This window comes from Balaenoptera acutorostrata, chromosome 4 (assembly GCF_949987535.1).
Source record: "Balaenoptera acutorostrata chromosome 4, mBalAcu1.1, whole genome shotgun sequence".
Taxonomy (NCBI): Eukaryota; Metazoa; Chordata; class Mammalia; order Artiodactyla; family Balaenopteridae; genus Balaenoptera; species Balaenoptera acutorostrata.
This window is the reverse complement of record NC_080067.1, coordinates 111,778,564-111,800,574: the sequence shown is the minus strand read 5'-3', so window position 1 is coordinate 111,800,574 and position 22,011 is coordinate 111,778,564. Positions and strand designations below refer to the sequence as shown.

Sequence of the window (22,011 nt, the reverse complement as noted above, 5' to 3'; positions counted from 1 at the left end):
AAAACCATTCTTGCTCTGCTGTAGAATAATTTCCTTAGAGACAATTGCTGTATTACCCTGCTAGAGCTGTCATAACAAAATACCACAGACTGGATGACTTAAACAACAGAAATTAATTTGCTCACAGATCGGAGGTCAGAAGTCCAACCAAGATCAGGGTTGGTTTCTGGTGAGAGCTCTCTTCCTGGCTTACAGCTGCCCCTTCTCTCTGTGTCCTCACATGGCTTCTTCCCTTGGCTCTTGTGGGAAAAGGGCATAAGCTCTGGTGTCTCTTTCTCTTCTTATAAGGACACCAGTCCTATGGGTCAGGGTCCAACCTCATGACCTCACTTAACCTTAATTATCTCCCTAAAGACCTGTCTCCAACTACAGTCACATTATGGGGATAAGGCCTCAACATATGCATTCTAGGGGTACACATTCTGCCCATACCACTTGTATTGTTGAATCCTTTTTTCAAAAAAGCTGTTTATTTTCTCTCAACCCTATTTCTTAAGCTTAAGGAGCAGGTGAAGACCACCCAGGGGTTATTCCTACCCATTCAGTGGCCTGAGTAGTAGGAGCTGCAGACTAGTCTTTGGTGGTGGGCTGAGAACCACCATCTTCAGGAAACTACCGGCTAGGCACAGAGGGCACTTTTTGTCTTCAGACCACTCTGCAACCTCAGCTTGGGTAGCAGTAAACTCAGGAGCTGGAGTGGTCCGTTTACCCTGACATTATTCCTTGGTTACAGCCACTTTAGCAATCTTTTCAGTATCCCTGCAGAAGTAAACATCAGGCAAGACCTTTCGAGGCCACTCACAGGCGCATGGTGCTGCGCATGTGCAGCGCTTCCCGGGCCAGCATCCAGCACATCAGACCCGCTGAGGGAGCTCTCTTCTTGTTGCTCGGATGGAGATGTCCACGTAGCACAGAGGAGAGTCTGTGTCACGCAGAGCAGTGTCTGTCTGGGTCCATCTAGCCGAGCTTCCAGGAGTGAAGCAGCCAGCAGTGGGAGTGGCTCCCACAGCAGCAGTAAACATCAGTACAACGCGCTGGCCAATATCCCTGGAGGGTATGACACTGACATCAGCTGAGTTTTCAATGCTAACAATGGCATAAGTTGCCAGCAGAAGCTTCTCCCAGGTTCTCTTCCGATTTATGATGCAGATGCCACCACTTTTCCTTTTGTAGACGCACTGTTCAATTTGGAAGTCAAGGTTGGTGCCACCTAAGCAGGTTCCTGCTGCAAGGAATTTGAAGACATCCTCTTACTTCATTTGTAGGACACTGAGGGTTCTGGACATTGTGAAAGTTTCCCTTTGAGGTAAGCTGGGGTCCCAGAACAATGCTACGTGGAATCCTCTCTCAGCAGCACTGAATGTCTCTTTTTTTTTAATGCATCACTCCTGGATTTTAGGGAGAAATTTGCAACAAGGCAGGAATACACCTTCTAAAGGATTCACTTGTTCTTCTATACGACAATTTCTTTTACTGAATATGTGTCTCTGTACCTTTGCTTCAGTATAACTATGTCCTGAAGGATTCTTGACTTGTCACCCCCTGATTTAGGAAACTGCATGATCTGGTAGTCAAATGTAGCTTTCTGAGCTCCTGAATTGAATAGTGTTTGCTCTTTAAGGGCTCTGATTCAGAATCAATAAAACGGCAAAAGAAATGTGCACCATTCATCTCCCTCACATGAAGAGGGTTGTGAGAAAAGGTGTATTTTAGGGATGTGATTTGAGTGTTTTGGCAGCACAACAAACACCGAGATATTCACACTGTTAGAGAAAGGTGAAGTATATAAAGGCAAAGAAAAGAAGAAGAAGAAGAAGAAGAAGAAGAAGAAGAAAGGAAAGAAATCCCAATATCTGGGTTACCTAATTAGTTGAAAATACTGTAACACTGTAACAGCTCATTGGGCAATTTTGTAATCAGATGAACCCAAGGGGTGAATATGATCAAGTTTATAACAGTTCATTTTCTTTGAATGCAGCTGTATACAATGCCCCAGGAGATTCTAGAAACGATGAAACTACAGCAACTCTTTTAACAACATATTCAATCTCTAAAATTCATGAGCAGAAACACATATTGTTATGCCTTAAAGGGTAACCATAGACACTTTGGAGCCCCTTCCTGAGAGAAAGCAAAGAAGCTGGAAACCTGCAGCGAATGACATCTTAATTGTGTGGCCTTCTTTAAGATGGTCTTTTAAAAGTTTTTTTCATTTTTTCTTTGTATCTAAGTTCGTAGGGTTAAACTAATGCTGTGACTGCATTAATTGTTATTTGTCCCCCAGTGACTTTATAGCCAACAAGTGAACATTTAGCACCCACTGATTCTGACTCTTTGTGGAAAATAATCTATTTTGGGGTATTTGCTTCAGTTAAATCTTTTTTTTTTTTTTTTAATGTTTCCCTCCATTATTTTATTATGGAGAAATCTGCACCAAGGCAGAACTGGAGCTTCCAAAGAATTCATTTGTCTCCCTATTTATTCTTCCCTGGAAGTTATAAGCCTCTGTGGATAGCAGCCCAGATGGGTGCTAAGGAAGCAATTATGATTAAAAGCATGATGGGAATTCAGAGAGCTGCAGGATGTCTGCAAGTATCAAGGACTCTAGTTAAGGGCCTAATCCCACACTCATTATATGGCTTCTTTCTTAAGGTTGTCTACCCGTCAGTAATTACTGGGTTATTAAATACATATATTTAGCCCACCCTTTTTATAGTACACAGACATAGTCTGAGTCAGCTCTTTGAACAGTATTTGATACATTTTCGTTAGACACAAAAACATCTGACATTATCTAACAATCTCTTTCCCTTCAATTGAAGGAAATTTACTTTAGAAAATGTAGTAAACAAATGAAGTAAGTCATATGATTTTTCTCAGCGGTGTCTGGCATACACAGTAAATGCAAATTTCTTTCTCTTCCAGCCTCTCTTTCTAAAAGTATATCCCATAGAGAGGGGAGAAAAACCCGTGGTAACTATAATACAAGTAATTTTTTAAATTAAATTTATCTGTTTCAATATTTTTGAAAGGTAGGGAATAAACAGTATCTTAAATAAAGTAAAATTCAGAATTTAAAGCATAATCTGTACCTCAGAGAATATAGTTCTTTGGGGCCTATGTAGTCTTGTTTTATATTGTTTCCATTTCATGAAAAGTTAATGATAATTGTATCTTATTGATGTCAGGAGGTATAGGTAGTAAAATCAACTATTGTTCTCAGTCTAGAGAATTTTTAGGACAAAACAGGGAGTTGAGATCAATGGTGGCTAATGAATTAATTGATGATTATAAAATAAATATTTGTGCTGCGGAGATCAATTAAGGATATACGAGGGACTATAAAAGAACAAAGGAAGTAACGTGGTAATCACTGAGGGAAAGTTTGGCTTCTATAAATACTGTAGCTATTAAGTAACTTTTCAAGACTAGAAGTACCTCAATGTCCCAGCTCTAATTCAGAGCAATGCTGGGTTATTAGAGAGGCACTGACTACCTAAATAGAGTTATTTATCGTAGGTAAGGTATAAAATCACACCAAAGTTCTGTCTTAGGAAAGATTAAATGTGTACACAGACAAGAATAATTATAATGCTTGGTGACTGCTTAAAGTATCAAAGTGAGGTTAAAAAGTCCTATCATGATTCAGAAGAATAAACTATATATATAGCTGGAGCGACTGAAAGATTAAATGAGAAAGTAGCTCATGAACAGTATGAACTGTGTATGAACTAAGTCTTAAGAGAATGAAGAAAATAGGAAGAGCTTCCTAACAAGCAACAGCAGTGTAAATAAAAGTAAGGCTGGAAAGCAAAGAGATTACCAAAGGATTGGGGCTACTCCATAGAATGAGGGGCTGTCAGACTTGAGGCTGGAAAGAAAAGTGGGTCCAGGACATATATAATACTTGGGATGTCTTTCCTTTTTTTTTGCAGTTTGGAGTTGTTCCACTTACAATTGTTATATAACAAATGAATCCAAACTTGAGCTATGGCTTAAAAGAAACATTTCATTATGCTTATGGATTCTGTAGCTCAGAAATTCAGACACAGCATAGAGGGAGTGGCTTGTTCCTGCTCCTTGTAATCTGGAACCTCATTGGAGGTGCGACTTGAAGCCTGGGAGGACTTTACTGCTGAGGGCTGGAATCACCTAGCGGCTTGCTCACTTCCGTGTCTGGTGCCTGGAATGGGATAACTTGAGGAACAGGGCTGTGACTGAGCAATGGCACATGACATCTCCATGTGGCTTGGCTTCTTCACAGCCTGGTGGTCCTGGGTTGTTGGACATTCTGCGTGGTGGCTCATGGCTCCAGAAGAAAGTATTCCAGCAAACAATTTAAAAGCTACATGCCCTTTTATGATCCAGCTTCATAACTCACGTGATGGCATTTCCACTCTATTTATTGAAGAAATTCCATAACTGCCCAGATTCAAAAGGAGGAAACATTGGACTCATTTCTTGATATAAATAAACTTGGGGGCACTAGATTTTGTTTTAGTTTTGGGGGAGACACTCTTTTAAAAATCCTCCTGGAAATGAACACTAAATCAGTGTTGAATGAATAAATGATTTGTAGATGAAATATAGTTCTCAGAAATTTACATTGATAACTGATATCAGGATAAAGTATTGCTCGAAGTTGGGAGAGAATTAAAATTTAAAGTCTTAATAGACCCTCTCTAAATTAAAAATAGGTACTCTACTAAGTATCAAATTATATTTCTAGTTCTTAAATCTGCCAGGTCGGTTTTAATCTTCTTAGTTTATAGAGAAGGAAATGAAGAACTTACTTGACTTGCTGAAAGTCTTACAACCAATAAACAGCAGAGATCCAATTTCAAGTCAAGTCAGAGTTTTTTAGTGGTTTTTTAGTTTGTTTTTCTGTGTTTTTTTTTTTTTTTTCTTCTATTGAATGCGGTGGGAAAGGACAAAAGGGATTCATTGTAAGACACCTTGTGAGGTTAGACTTGACATGACTGCAAATGACTGGATATGGAGGTGCTCAAGGAAACGTACAGTTGAAGATAAATCTTTGTTTCCAACACTGTATAATGAGACAGATATTGGTGATGTCCTTCAAAAAATAAAGAATATAGTAGAACAGATTCATAATGTTTGGCAGGAAGAGAATGAAGAAGCACGACTGGCGACGTAATTCATGAAGCCCAGTTCAAAATGAAATTTTACTGAGAATTTCAAGACAATGTTCAAGTGGGAGAACATTAAACCAAGGGCTGAACTCTGTGGTCAGCACAAATCACATTGCCAGGAAGGCAGTTCTGAAAAGAGATCAGTTTGGGGCATGTCCACTTTTATTTGCTAGAGATATAGTAAAGGTGTATTTACAAAACTGGATGTGAAGAATTATATGATCCTTTATAGATCAGAAGGACAAAATAAGAATGTTAGAAAAATATATCAGATGAAGGAAACTATATCATAATTAAGAACAAATTGGGGTTTTTTAAACATCTTTATTGGAGTACAATTGCTTCACAATAGTGTGTTAGTTTCGGCTTTATAACAAACTGAATCAGCTATACATATACATATATCCCCATATCTCCTCCCTCTTGCATCTCTCTCACACCCTCCCTATCCCACCCCTCTAGGTGGTCACAAAGCACCGAGCTGATCTCCCTGTGCTATGCGGCTGCTTCCCACGAGCTGCCTATTTTACATTTGGTAGTATATATAAGTCCATGCCACTCTCTCACTTCATCCCAGCTTACCCTTCCCCCTCCCCATAACCTCAAGTCCATTCTGTATGTTTGCGTCTTTATTCCTGTCCTACCCTTAGGTTCTTCAGAACCATTTTTTTTTTTTTTTTTTTTTAGATTCCATATATATATGTGTTAGCATACGGTATTTGTTTTTCTCTTTCTGACTTACTTCACTCTGTATGACAGACTCTAGGTCCATCCACCTCACTACAAATAACTCAATTTCATTTCTTTTTATGGCTGAGTAATATTCCACTGTATATATGTGCCACAACTTCTCTATCCACTCATCTGTCGACAGACACCTAGGTTGCTTCCATGTCCTGGCTATTGTAAATAGAGCTGCAATGAACATTGTGGTACATGACACTTTTCGAATTATGGTTTTCTCAGGGTACATGCCCAGTAGTGGGATTGCTGGGTCCATGGTAGCTCTATTTCTAGTTTCCTAAGGGACTTCCACGCTGTTCTCCACAGTGGCTGTATCAATCTACATTCCCACCAACAGTGCAAGAGGGTTCCCCCCTCTCCACACCCTCTCCAGCACTTACCGTTTACAGACTTTTTGATGATGGCCACTCAGACCAGTGTGAGGCAATGCCTCACTGCAGACCTGATCTGCATTTCTCCAACGATCAGTGATGTTGACCATCTTTTCATGTGTCCACTGGCAATCTGTATATCTTCTTTGGAGAAAAGTCCATTCAGCTCTTCTGCCCATATTTAGTTTGGGTTGTTTGATTTTTTGATATTGAGCTGCATGAACTGCTTGTAAATTTTAGAGATTAATCCTTTGTCAGTTGCTTCATTTGCAAATATTTTCTCCCATTCTGAGGGTTGTCTTGTCGTCTTGTTTATGGTTTCCTTTGCTGTGCAAAGGACCTAAGTTTCATTAGGTCCCATTTGTTTATTTTTGTTTTTATTTCCATTTCTCTAGGAGGTGGGTCAGAAAGGATCCTGCTGTGATTTATGTCATAGAGTGTTCTGCCTATGTTTTCCTCTAAGAGTTTGACAGTGTCTGGCCTTCCATTTAGGTCTTTAATCCATTTTGAGTTTATTTTTGTGTATGGTATTAGGGAGTGTCCTAATTTCATTCTTTTACATGTAGCTGTCCAGTTTACCCAGCACCACTTATTGAAGAGGCTGTCATTTCTCCATTGTATATTCTTGCCTCCTTTATCAAAAATAAGGTGACCATATGTGCATGGGTTTATCTCTGGGCTTTCTATCCTGTTCCATTGATCTATATTTCTGTTTTTGTGCCAGTACCATACTGTCTTGATTACTGTAGCTGTGTAGTATAGTATGAAGTCCAGGAACATGATTCCTCCAGCTCCGTTTTTCTTTCTCAAGATTGCTTTGGCTATTCGGGGTCTTTTGTGTTTCCATACAAATTGTGAAGTTTTTTGTTCTGGTTCTGTGAAAAATGCCATTGGTAGTTTGATAGGGATTGCATTGAATATGTAGATTGCTTTGGGTAGTATAGTCATTTTCACAATGTTGATTCTTCCAATCCAAGAACATGGTATATCTCTCCATGTATCATCTTTCATTTCTTTCATCAGTGTCTTATAGTTTTCTGCATACAGGTCTTTTGTCTCCTTAGGTAGGTTTATTCCTAGGTATTTTATTCTTTTTGTTGCAATGGTAAATGGGAGTGTTTCCTTAATTTCTCTTTCAGATTGTTCATCACTACTGTATAGGAATGCAAGAGATTTCTGTGCATTAATTTTGTATCCTGCTACCTTACCAAATTCATTGATTAGCTCTAGTAGTTTTCTGGTAGCGTCTTTAGGATTCTCTATGCATAGTATCATGTCATCTGCAAACAGTGACAGCTTTACTTCTTCTTTTCTGATTTGGATTCCTTTTATTTCCTTTTCTTCTATGATTGCTGTGGCTAAAACTTCCAAAACTATGTTGAATAATAGTGGTGAGAGTGGACAACCTTGTCTTGGTCCTGATCTTAGTGGAAATGGTTTCAGTTTTTCACCATTGAGAATGATGTTGGCTGTGGGTTTGTCATACATGGACTTTATTACGTTGAGGTAAGTTCCCTCTATGCCTACTTTCTGGAGGGTTTTTATCATAAATGGGTGTTGAATATTGTCAAAAGTTTTTTCTGCATCTATTGAGATGATCATATGGTTTTTCTCCTTCAATTTGTTAATATGGTTTATCACATTGTTTGATTTGCGTATATGAAGAATCCTTGCATTCCTGTGATAAACCCCACTTGATCATGGTGTATGATCCTTTTAATGTGCTATTGGATACTGTTTGCTACTATTTTGTTGAGGATTTTTGCATCTATGTTCATCAGTGATATAGCCTGTAGTTTTCTTTGTTTGTGACATCTTTGTCTGGTTTTGGTATAAGGGTGATGGTGGCCTCGTAGAATGAGTTTGGGAGTGTTCCTCCCTTTACTATATTTTGGAAGAGTTTGAGAAGGATAGGTGTTAGCTCTTCTCTAAATGTTTGATAGAATTCGCCTGTGAAGCCCTCTGGTCCTGAGCTTTTGTTGGAAAATTTTTAATCACAGTCTCAATTTCAGTGCTTGTGACTGGTCTGTTTATATTTTCTATTCCTTCCTGGTTCAGTCTCAGAAGGCTGTGCTTTTCTAAGAATTTGTCCAGTTCTTCCAGGTTGTCCATTTTATTGGCATATAGTTGCTTATAATAATCTATCATGATCCTTTGTATTCCTGCACTGTCAATTGTTACTTCTCCTTTTTCATTTCTAATTCTATTGATTTGAGTCTTCTTCCCTTTTTTCTTGATGACTCTGGCTAATGGTTTATCAATTTTGTTTATCTTCTCAAAGAACCAGATTCTATTTTTATTGATATTTGCTATCATTTCCTTCATTTCTTTTTCATTTATTTCTGATCTGATCTTTATGATTTCTTTCCTTCTGCTAACTTTGAGGGTTTTTTGTTCTTCTTCTTCTAATTGCTTTAGGTGTAAGGTTAGGTTGTTTATTTGAGATTTTTTTTTTTTGTTTTTTGAGGTAGGATTGTATTGCTATAAACTTCCTTCTTAGAACTGATTTTGCTGCATCCCATAGGTTTTGGGTGGTCTTGTTTTCATTGTCATTTGTTTCTAGGTATTTTTTGATTTTCTCTTTAATTTCTTCAGTGATCTCTTGGTTATTAAGTAGCATATTGTTTAGCCTCCATGTGTTTGTATTTTTTACAGTTTTTTTCCTTTAATTGATATCTAGTCTCCTACTGTTGTGGTTGGAAAAGATACTTGATACGATTTCAATTTTCTTAAATTTACCAAGGCTTGATTTGTGACCCAGGATATGATCTATCCTGGAGAATGTTCCATGAGCACTTGAGAAGAAAGTATATTCTGTTGTTTTTGATGGAATGTCCTATAAATATCAATTAAGTCCATCTTGTTTAATGTATCATTTAAAGCTTGTGTTTCCTTATTTATTTTCATTTTGATGATCTGTCCATTGGTGAAAGTGGGGGATTTAAGTCCCCTACTATGATTGTGTTACTGTCGATTTCCCATTTTATAGCTGTTAGCATTTGCCTTATGTATTGAGGTGCTCCTATGTTGGGTGCATAAATATTTACAATTGTTATATCTTCTTCTTGGATTGATCCCTTGATCATTATGTAGTGTCCTTCTTTGTCTCTTGTAATAGTCTTTATTTTAAGAGAATTAAAGAATGAGAATTAAAGAATGAGAATTGCTACTCCAGCTTTCTTTGATTTCCTTTTGCATGGAATATCTTTTTCCATACCCTCACTTTCAGCCTGTATGTGTTCCTAGGTCTGAACTGCGTCTCTTGTAGACAGTATATATACGGGTCTTGTTTTTGTATCCATTCAGCCAGTCGATGTCTTTTGTTGTAGCATTTAATCCATTTACATTTAAGGTAATTATCGATATGTATGTTCCTATTACCATTTTCTTAAGTGTTTTGGGTTTGTTATTGTAGGTGTTTTCCTTCTCATGTTTCCGGCCTAGAGAAGTTCCTTTAGCATTTGTTGTAAAGCTGGTTTGGTGGTGCTGAATTCTCTTAGCTTTTGTTTGTCTGCAAAGGTTTTAATTTCTCCATCAAATCTGAATGAGATCCTTGCTGGGTAGAGTATTCTTGGTTGTAGGTTTTTCCCTTTCATCACTTTAAATATGTCCTGCCACTCCCTTCTGGCTTGCAGAGTTTCTACTGAAAGATAAGCTGTTAACCTTATGGGGATTCCCTTGTATGTTATTTGTTGTTTTTCCTTTGCTGCTTTTAATATTTTTTCTTTGTATTTAATTTTTGATAGTTTGATTAATGTGTGTCTTGGTGTGTTTCTCCTTGGTTTAATCCTGTATGGGACTCTCTGTGCTTACTGGACTTGATTGACTATCCTTTCCCATATTTGGGAAGTTTTCACCTATAGTCTCTTTAAATATTTTCTTAGTTCCTTTCTTCTTCTCTTCTTTTCTGGGGCCCCTATAATTCAAATGTTCGTGAGTTTAATGTTGTCCCAGAGGTCTCTAAGCCTGTCCTCAATTCCTTTCATTCTTTTTTCTTTATTTTGCCCTGTGGTAGTTGTTTCCACTATTTTATCTTCCAGGTCACTTATCCGTTCTTCCCCCTCAGTTACTGATTCCTTCTAGAGAATTTTTAATTTCAGTTATTGTGTTGTTCATCATTGTTTGTTTGCTCTTTAGTTCTTCTAGGTGCTTGTTAAACGTTTCTTGTATTTTCTCCATTCTACTTCCAAGATTTTGGATCATCTTTACTATCATTACTCTGAATTTTTTTCAGGTAGACTGTCTATTATTTCTTCATTTGTTTGGTCTGGTGGGTTTTTACCTTGCTCCTTCATCTGCTGTGTGTTTCTGTGTCTTCTCATTTTGCTTTACTTACTGTGTTTGGGGTCTCCTTCTTGCAGGCTGCAGGTTCATAGTTCCTGTTGTTTTTGATATCTGCCCCCAGTGGCTAAGGTTGGTTCAGTGGGTTTTGTAAGCTTCCTGGTGAAGGGGACTAGGGCCTGTGTTCTGGTGGGTGAGGCTGGATCTTGTCTTTCTTGTGGGCAGGACCATGTCTAGTGGTGTGTTTTGGGGTGTCTGTGACCTTATTATGATTTTAGGCAGCCTGTCTGCTAATGGTTGGGACTGTGTTCCTTTCTTGCTAGTTGTTTGGCATAGGATGTCCAGCACTGAAGGTTGCTGGTCATTGAGTGGAGCTGGGTCTTAGCGTTGAGACAGAGATCTCTGGGAGAGCTCTTGCTGACTGATATTATGTGGGGCCAGGAAGTCTCTGGTGGACCAATGTCCTGAACTCAACTCTCCCACCTCAGAGGCACAGGCCTGACACCCAGCCAGAGCACCAAGACCCTGTCAGCCACATGGCTCAGAAGAAAAGGGAGAAAAAAAGAAAAAAAGAAAGAAAAATATAAAATAAAATAATGTTATTAAAATAAAAAATAAAAAAATTATTAAAAATAAAAAAATTAAAAACTAATTTTAAAAAAATGAAGAGAGCAACCAAACCAAAAAAACAAATCCACCAATGATAACAGGCATTAAAAACTATACCAAAAAAAAAAAAAAAAAAGAACAGAAAATGGACAGACAGAACCCTAGGACAAATGGTAAAACAAAGCTATACAGACAAAATCACACAAAGAAGCATACACCTACACACTCACAAAAAGATAAAAAGGAAATATATATATCTATATATTAAAAAAAAGGAAGAGAGCAACCAAATCAATAAACAAATCTACCAATGATAAACTCTAAATACTAAACTAACAAAACATAAAACCAGAAACAAATTAGATGCAGAAAGCAAACCCCAAGTCTACAGTTGCTCCCAAAGTCCACCACCTCAATATTGGGTTGATTCGTTGTCTATTCAGGTATTCCAGAGATGCAGGGTATATCAAGTTGATTGTTGAGATTTAATCCTCTGCTCCTGAGGCTGCTGGGAGATATTTCCCTTTCTCTTCTTTGTTTGCACAGCTCCTGGGGTTCAGCTTTGGATTGGCTCTGCCTCTGCATGTAGGTCGCCTGAGGGCATCTTTTGGGAAGTCTGAGGTCTTCTGCCAGCGTTCAGTAGGTGTTCTGTAGGAGTTGTTCCAAATGTAGATGTATTTCTGATGTATTTGTGGGGAGGAAGGTGATCACCATGTCTTACTCCTCTGCCATCTTGAAGGTCTCCCCAAGAACAAATTGTTTTTAAGCACAGAGTGAAAACTTGTTAAGGATAGAGTGTTAATTTAACTGTTTCTTGAGTGCAATTATTTAGAATCATTTAGGAAAAGTCATCTACTTCAGGGATTCAGTACTGATCCAAGGATAGAGAGGTGCTCTGGAATGGGCTTTACTACCCATATGTGGTAGACAAAATCTTTACCTAGGAGACAGGATATTGGCTTCCATGACTTTTGCCACTAAGTAGGTGAATGGCCTTTAATAAGATATTTTTCCTCTCTTGTTCTCATATTTTCTCTAATTAAATGGTAGTTTGGCCTAGATGCATTCATTTTACAATTAGTTCCTATTTTGTTCTAGGCACCAAACTTAATCCTAAATACTGGTGAATAAAACAAAATTCCTGACATTTTTTACCTACAGAAGCTAAGATTTTAAACACACATGCAAAATAATGACATATAAGAAACACTACAGTCTAGTTAGACCTAGGTAAGGACTTCAGATCTCCCTCTTACCATTTGTGTTAACTTGATCAAGCTTCTTACCTTTTGTTTCCTTTTGTAATCTGTCAATTGAGAATAATGCTGCTAACTGCCAAGTGATGTTTGATCCCTGTATATTCATGTATGTGATGTGCCTAGCTCAGTGCCTGGTACACAATGCTTACTGAATAGATGTTTAAGATTTTTTCACTATCTAAATTTTACCCCTCCCTCTGATTATGTATTTCAGATTCTCAGGCATAGTTCTCTCAGTATCAGGTCATCCATCAAAATAAGGATAGTTCCCTGATCACCTCATCAGGGCATTTCTGAGTACTGTTTAGAGAGCCTGTACAATACAATGTTTTTCACACAAAGTTTAAACTTAAGTCAATTCTTCCTGGCTTCTTTAAAACATGTGATGGTAGTTTGGAGCTCCTTTTCTCTCAATGTGATGATTCTCACTTTTTTTCCCCATAGATCCTCTTGAGAATGTAATAGAAGTATAGAAGTAAAGAGCCCTCTTCCTAGAAAAATGCACATACACATGGAACAGCATACAATCTCACCATGGTCCCAGGCCCCTTGGTCCCCTGAAGTCTTTCCATGCACCCCAAATGGAGAACTCCATAGTATGCCAAACTTTTTTTTTTTTTTTTTACTACAGAAGACTCAAATTTTAATTTGAAATTCATGAATTCCAAGTGGTCATGGAGCTTGATAAATCATCCTTTACCATTGCTAATATCACAAAGGGAAAACTTTGAATCAATTTGATTTCACAGGCCATGTGTGAATATTGATTTCAGCCCTGCCACCTAGCCTTCTGCACACTGAGTGAAGAGACTATTCTGCCTGCATTTCAAGGTAAGGCTCATCTACCCCAGTGATAAATCAAGGCACTGAAATCCAGGCACATGGGATCCAGCTGTCTCAAACCACATCCTAGGCTGCTCCTTTATGTGTCCAAAAGATGAGTTAAATAATATTGGTACTTCTGAGAGTGGTGATGTTTCCCTTGTTGCCACAGAATTGGAACTGCAAGTTATTTGAAGTTTCCAAATCTATGTCAAAAGGTAGATAATTCTGAAAGTCCTACAGTTTTGGTCTTTAGAAGTAAAAATCCTTAAATGTTTAGATTTAAGCAATAGTTTATTTTGTGTAAGTGTAAAGTACATAAAAAGTCTAACCTCTATTAAAGCAAAAATGTAGTATCTTTTTCTGTTTATGTAATGTATCAGCTCTCCATCAGATTTTTATTTCTTTAATATATTTATGGAATATCTACCTTAAATTGGTTTGTGTTCAATTGCCTATGACAGACTATTCTCACTAAATATAATGCTTAATCTCTTTTAGATACATTTTTAGAAGATACTCTTGTATTGTAGACATCATTACCTAATCCAGTCTGAATGTGCTTTTTTAAAATATCTAAAAATACATTTAGAAATATAATAAGGAAATGTTTTAAGATGTTATTGTGTCATGTGTTTTGACTAATTTTCAATAAGGGTATTGTTCCTCTTCAAAGGTGTACTGTTTTAGGGATGTTATATTTCAAAACATGTTAAAAATTAAGTTTAGCTAAATTTTCTGTGAGATTTTAAAGTTTTGATTCCTGTTATATAAAAATAAAACATAAATACTGTCTTCCACATCACCCTCTATGGTAATTACTAAGAAACATTTCTAGGAATGTACATATAATTTAAAAAAAAAAACAGTTCTATTGAAAAGTCCATGTAAAACCTCAAAAAACAGTTACTGCTTTGGCATGGGTGTAATATTTAATGTCCCCGATGTTAGTAATCTCAAGTTGTGTGTTAAAATCATTGTTCCATGTAACACAGATAAAAAATTCAATTTTTACTTTTGATATGCGTCAGTTTGAAGTTTCTAAACTCAAATTCAAAATTAGAATTATTATATTGCACCAGAATTAAGTATATAATACTATTGATTTCCAAAATGAAACAAAAAAGGAAACTATTTTTTAATGCTTATCTTCTAATTCAGAAATATAACCTTCAAAAATTATGTGATACTCAAAACTGCATTCTTCTTCAATGAAGATAACCGGTCTGCACGATATATTCTCTATAGACACTAGATCTTTGCTTTAAAAGAAAAATAACAGTTCACTGAAAGCACACTATATGACAGCAATTAGGTAAATGCATTACATTTATAGTTTGATTTAATCCTCAAAACAACACTATGTGGGAAATGATGTTGCCATTTTAAAGATGAAGAAGGTGAGGTTTACAGGAGGTAAGTACTTCCTAAGACTGGCAGAATGGAGATTTGAAGCTGTGTCCTCCTGACTCCAGATTCTGAGCTCTTCCCCATATCCATTACAAACATCGTGGTCTTAAATGTCTTCTCTAGTCCCACAACTTGTGAAATGTTGCAAAAATATTAAAAATTGATATCTTACTACCTAAAGGCATCATACCACTGTAGTGACAAGTAGGGCTGTGGAACAAGACTGCGTGGATTGGATTCCTGACTCCACACTCAGTGGTTTAAATTAACCTCTCAGTTCTTCAGTTCCTACACCTGCAAAATCAGCATCGTCATAATGATAGTTTCATAGACATATGATGGGAATGAAATGAAATCCATTGAACAATACATGGAAATTACTAAAAAGGGCCCTGGCAGATAACAGATATTCAGTAGATCTTAACTGTTAATACAATTAATTATTATTATTGAATTATCTTTGCTTCACATGTCATGCTGCCCTATAAAGAATGCAAATTTCTGTCAGATAGAAATCATTTTTTATGTTTTTCCATCTATGTTGAATGCACCTGATTCCTGTTATAGAAACTAAATATATAGGTTGTCTTCCATCACCCTTCAAGGCAACTAACTGTATAATTTTTTCTGGGCATGAGCATTTAATATTGAAAAATATTCCATTCTATGAAAACCCAGCTAAAGTCTAACATATGAACAAAAAGAAAGAAAGAAAGGAAGGAAGGAAGGAAAAAGAAAAAAAACTAAAGAAAAGAAAAAAAGCCCTGGAAGCTGGACATTTACATTACCTCTAGGAGTGAAAATAATAATGCTTCCTTCACAGATTCCCTGCCAACACCTTTTCCTTTTTACTGGGCGTACCAAGCTGTTTACCATATGGGTGTTATTTAGCCATTTCAATTGCCCAAGATTGAACTGAATGGCACCCACACAGACACAAATGTCCACACATTTTGTAATTTGAAATATTGAATAATAGTTATTACTATTCCGGATGAAAGACAAATGCTTTACCTTTTCATTTAATATGCTAATAGTATTTGCCAAAATACTTCTTAAGACTCTTAAACTATTCACAATCTTTGGTTTTTCATCTTAGCAGATATTTTTTAGTTTTCAAGAAACAAATATTTTCATGCATCATGGTTTTTTTTCTCGTAATGAATGGTTTCATGTTTTAAGTTAATATTGCTCCTTGCATTGTTACTTGCATTATTACAAAACATTGCTGTAAACGACAAGCAGAATGATCTAAAGTGAATTTCCTAAAGAATCAAACTTGTTATTTCAATGATATATGATCACACAACTGGCTGCACCCTCCTCTAGATAAAGAAACTATCTTATCAATACAGCCCCTCCATACGTGTTTACTAAACAGCACTCTAAACTTTCAACAAGGTAATAACAGTGTAATGTAAAAAACTAATGGAAATAAGATAACAGAAGAAAAAGGGGTTATTTCAAATGAATTAATTTTGACTGGAGAGAAGTCAGAAGGTTTCAGTTCATTTGCTAACATTTTCTCTCAAACCTGTTAAAATGGAACATCTTCAAAAAAAAACCGATGGACTGTTAGACTAGGATAGGACCACATAAATCATATAATTCATAGTCACTCCCAATACCCAATACTTTTTAATATCATCTGTGTTGATCCTATACTTTGTACAACTGAGTAGAAAGAACGGTGAACAAAGGGCAATTGGAAATCCCTGTCTAATTTAGTCAAATCATTTTACCTGTTTGGCCTTTCTCTGCACTTTTGTAAAATAAAGTAATTGAAGTAGAAATCTCTGAGTGCCTTAAAATCTTTAGGCTTCTGGCTTTCTACTTCTGATAGTGAGAAACTCACTATATTTTTTGATAATCCAAAGGAAAGCTCAAATTTTGAGAATATTCTTGACTCCCTGTACCTCTCGCCCATTGCTCCAGTGCATGCCAGTGAGCCAAGGCTGACTGACTCCCTCCCTCTCAGCCATTTACATGTCCGCAGGCTTGCTAGTATGCCATCCTCCCCCCATTCTTCTCTTTTCTAATCTAAGTAGAAATAGATAAAAACGTAACACATCAATTTTAATGACAACACGTGAACTGCATTCAGTGACATCTTGAATTTTCGACGTTAAAGGTTTTTGGCTTTAACATTCATGAGGACTATGTTTTGGTCCAGAAAAAAAAGGGACTATTTAGTTATTTATTTAAACATCTCATTTTCTTCAAACAGATATTTCACAGGGTCTTGTGAATAATTACTCAAAAACACACAACTGACCAATGGTCCTCCTTATGTATTCTTTTTATACTTCTTCAATGGCTTTGGAGAAAATCCATAGTTTCTAACATGTCATAGGGAAACTGATGACCTGACTTCAGCTCACTGCTTTTACTATTTCCCACCTCACAGGTTTAGGTCAAGCACAAAATTGCCTCTGGCTCCTAAGTCAGAAGCTGCTGTTTCTTCCTTTCATTTACTGCTTCAAGCTGCTGCTTCTTCACCATCTAATTTATCTTCATTCTTTAAGCCAGCCCCTCAGGAAGTCACCCTTTGGCTTTCTTAATGCCATAGGATGAGATTGGGGTCCCTGCTATGATCCCATATCTTTCAGTGCAAATATCATACCATTAAACTTACCACAGTGATTTACAAATACTGCTTCTGGTGATTCTTATTTTTCCTCTAGATTCTAAGCTATTGAGAGTAAGAACTCTGTCTTCTTCATCTCTATATCCCCCAGGCTTAGAACAATGTTTGGCATAGAGCAAGCTCTATTAAGTGTAGGATGAACATGTGAATCAGTACTAAGTATATATCAAATAGGGCAAATTGCCAGTATATGATAGATATTTGATCAATCTGTGTAAGAAATACCATTGATCTGTGCAGAATCTGCAATAAAGGCATTACAACAATAAAAAAAAATAGGCACCTATTTATATTGCCAGATAATCTGACACTTAACTTGAAGAAACATTGTGACACATGGCGGATGTTTATCATCATCATGTAGAATGTTCCAGTTTCAAAGAGCATCACAAGTGATGCAACTTGAAAGTGGGAGGAAAGCTGCACATCCTTGAAGCCCCCTCCTGGGCTCTGTTGTTGGAAGGGGGTGGAAAATGAGGGAGAAACTCTATAGAGGGCTGTGCATACTTGCCAGGGTAGCTGTGTTCAGCCACTCTCTAGTCCTGCCAAAGTGGAGGTGGTGCATGGAGCATGGTCTGCAAAACAGCAGATGAGGTTGGTTTGGTCCCCATGGAAACCAGATCTCCCATTGAGAAGTAAACATATTTGGTACTTTTGTAATCAGAAGCCATCAAAAAGTGAAAAACAATCCATTTTTTTTATACTCATATTGTCTTAGGAGAATAGATATTTGAAGTCAGATTCACCAGAGTATACTTCCATTTCTAACACAGACTTTATCAAGTTATGCCTCTCTGACATAAGAGATTTTAAAAGTTTCTCACTTAGCACTGTGGTTTAGCTCTATACAGAACTATTGGGAATGAAATATAGTAAAATGATCAATATAGCCAAAATGTGTATCTAAGTATAAAATTGTTCACTCCAGATCTTCACCTACAGGCAGAGACATCTCAGTATCACAAGTCTTCTACAATGAAAATAATGATAAATGAATCTAAATAAACAGGGTCCTTATCGCAGCCCATGTGACATCATTTCAGTGAACCTTTAAAATGTGTGTTACATTTCCAAGTACACTGGAAAAGATTGTATTTAATCCTAATATATTTATTAGGCAGTCTTTAAGAACCATTAGGGAAAATATTCAATCCTGTCCCTTGAAATTTTCCCTCTGAACATTACATTTTCATGTTACAAGTGAAATACTCCTGTACCTATTCTCATTAGTCAGAAGTCTTGACTGATGTAAAAATGAGATACATGTCAGTAAATATTCAATATGTAGGAAATTCTATCCAATGTCCTGCCACAATAGGAATTTTACAATTTCTTATATAAAATATAATATGTAGTACAGCTTCACCTATACACTATAATTTTTGGAAAACTAAAACTTTGCCTCCATGATTATATATTTAGGAAGCTAAAATATTGAGATACGAAATGAAAGGTTAGTTCACTAACTAAACATCAGAGTCTAAGTGAAATTAAGCATCTGTATATTCTAAATAATGGGATATTTGCCATATTATAAACAAAGAATTGAGATGACTGTCCCCCTCACATTTAAATATACATCTTTCAGCATTGTCTAAGTAAAAGCAAAATAATAGTACAATTCCCATTATACCCTTTGTAATACATTTACATGTGAAGTCTACAAAATTCTATGTCTAAAACTTGGCAGATTTGTCTAATTAATCCTAGCACACTTGCCAATCTTATATAAGATTGTTCTTTTTACATCATTTATAGAAATTGGCATTTGTGTGTTTCTAATATCTTGTAAACACTAAGAATTCCTGCTGCTGCCTATTTATTAGGTTTGGGTAAATTTTTAAAGGGATGTATTCCAATAAGCTGTGCTGTTGTCGTGGCTGATGATGATATTGTAAAAAATTTTCTAATATTTTTGTTAGAAATGTCAATAGAATTTTGTATCATGTTCCAATATAACATAAAGTTTCAAATTTATTGCAACTATCTTAGCAAACTTTAAAAAAAAAAAAAAGAAAAAACCAAGATTGAAAAAGTAACCATCTCACAGATAAGCACTTTTCATGTGTACATGCTGTTCTGGAACAGAGCATTTCAAATGTGGTCTATGAAACCTGAGACAAGGACAAAACCTCAGCTGCAGGGGTTTTTGACCTTGCTTATTACTAAGATTGAAGGGTCCAGGGATAGGAGGGATTTTTTTCCAGCCTATTTGCCCAAGTTCTTTACAATTACTTTCTTAATACATCACCCTGCTCCAGTACCTGACCACCTACGCAGGCTTCGGACAAGCACATGTTCTAATGCCCTTCTCTGACTCTGACCTTACTCCCTGCCTTAGTCCATTCAGGCTGCTTTGGCAAATTACCACAGATCGAGTGGCTTATAAACAACAGAAATTTATACAACAAGGTCCTACTGTATAGCACAGGGAACTATATTCAATATCCTAGGATAAACCATAATGCAAAAGAATATAAAAAAGGATGTACATATGTATAAAACTTAGTCACTTTGCTGTACAGCAGAAACTAACACAACATTGTAAATTAACTATACTTCAATAAAAAATAAATTAAAAAAAAAGAAATTTATTTCTCACAGTTCTGGAGGCTGGGAAGTCAGAGATCAAGGTACTGGCAGATTCAACGTCTGGTGAGAACCCTCTTCCTGGTTCAAAGATGGCTGTCTTCTTGCTTTGTCCTCACCTGGTAGAAGGTTTGAATGTGCTCTCTGGGGTCTCTTTTATAAGCACACTAATCTCATAGATGAGGGCTCCACCCTCAAGACCTAATTACCTCCCCAAAGCCCCACCTACCAATACCATCACAACCTCATATCAGGGATTAGGTTTCAACATATGAATTTTGTGGGGACATAAACATTCAGTCCATGCACTCCTTTACCTTACTTCCTTTTGCATGTTCTACACATTTCAGGAAACACTTATCTCATTGGAAAAGGGAATAATAAAATTAATACACGAATACCATTATCATAGAACCCCAATGTAAAAAGCCATCTAATTCAATGACATTTCCAATTGAAGAATGCCACCATACAATAATATCAAATAAGCAGTTCCCCAATACAGGTGTTTTCTACATTTGGCAAAAAAAAAAAAGCGATTTCCAAAATGAGGTCAGACCTGACAGCGGTTTCTTCTCAACTGGCCAAAAATTTGGTTGTGGTGAGTCTTAGAATGTAATTCAATTACTTATAGTCCCTGACTTAAATAGTTGAGGCTTAAATAGTTGAGGGATTTTTTTGTTTAAGCACTTCATAGTCACTATCTACTATCATTTATTACATTGGTTAATGTCCAGTGAGGAGACAGAAAACGCACTGGTTATTCTAACAGAGATAACATAGAGAATGGTTAATAGGTTTAAAGTTGATAAAGGTACAAAGGCAAAAACAGAGCACTAAGTTATCACAGAGGTAGCAACTGTAGGAAACAGCAACCACCTGTAGGGCTAGAGAAACAGACAGAAGATGGTGGAATTATTAAAACTTAGAAGATTTGATGACAAGCCTCTGAGCTGGCGCTGGTTCTTAGCTCAGAAAAGGGACTTTGAGCAGCTGGAATTCAGACCTGTGAGGCGAGGGCACTAGCCCACCGATTCTGGTGTTTCTGAAGAGCTGCAGAAGAGGCTGGTTCTAAAAGTATTCCAAAAAACTGCAAACTGGATTCAGCTATTGGAACAAACTACTGCTGTAGGGTGAAGTAGTGAAGCTGGAAAGACGCTGACTGCAGTAGAAAGCCAATGGGAGCAAAGAGGAAACAGCAAGTCCTTTTTTACTTTTTCTAGCTTTCCAGGCTTTCTTTAGCATCCCACTCAGAGTTTAACAGGGAGCAAGCTGCCGACCCAAAACTGTTGTTTGTGGCATCCCAGCCCAAGTATTAACAAAGATTCATATGGCAGTGGGTGTTAAGACTGGGAGACAATCACTAAGTACCTGGCACACTTACTTCACTGTGCTTTAAATTATTTGTGTAGATAACTATCTCTTTAGCTTAAATATTCCTCCTTCAAAGCAGGAAATATATTTGTATCCATTCCATTATTAGGCATAGTATTTGATATATAGTTGATGTTAAATAAGTATATGGTTAAGGTATAATGGCCTATATTTATCTGTTTAATATTATCCTGTTAGATACAACAGTTATTCTAGTTTGTAGAAATTTAATTCAACACCCCCCCCACCAAATAATGCTGAGTCTGCTGGTTATCACTGCCAGCTTTGGGGTAATTGGCAGATTTAATATGCCTTACCTATTTTCATACGAAATTGATGTGAAATACATTGTCAAACAATCCTCTCACTTTACAGGACATAAAGATCTCCTGGAGAGCTAGTTAAACATGGGCTCCCGGGCCCAGAGATTCTGATTCAGCAGGCCTTATGCAGGACTTGAGAACTTGTGTTTCTAACAGCCTCACAGCTACACCGATGCTACCCGTCCATGGGCCACATTTTAATTCACACTGCTTTAACAAAAGGTCAGAATGTGGCAGTCTTTAAAAACTGCTTTACACTTCAGTTCAATAAAACACTTATTGAACACATAGTATGTATAAATCACCCTGTTGGGAAATGCAAAAAATCCAGCAACACTTAAGATATGTTCTCTCAAGGGGTTTATAATTTAATAATTTAGTATAACACCTAGAAATTTTAAATAGGGACTAAAACAGTGTAAGTTCTTT

General features: G+C 36.8%; 1 pseudogene; it reads right to left on the bottom strand.

Annotated features, from left to right (window-relative positions):
- Positions 1-498: 498 nt before the first annotated feature.
- On the bottom strand, positions 499-1,286 carry LOC114237227 (40S ribosomal protein SA-like; annotated as a pseudogene).
- Between the last annotated feature and the right edge of the window lie 20,725 nt (positions 1,287-22,011).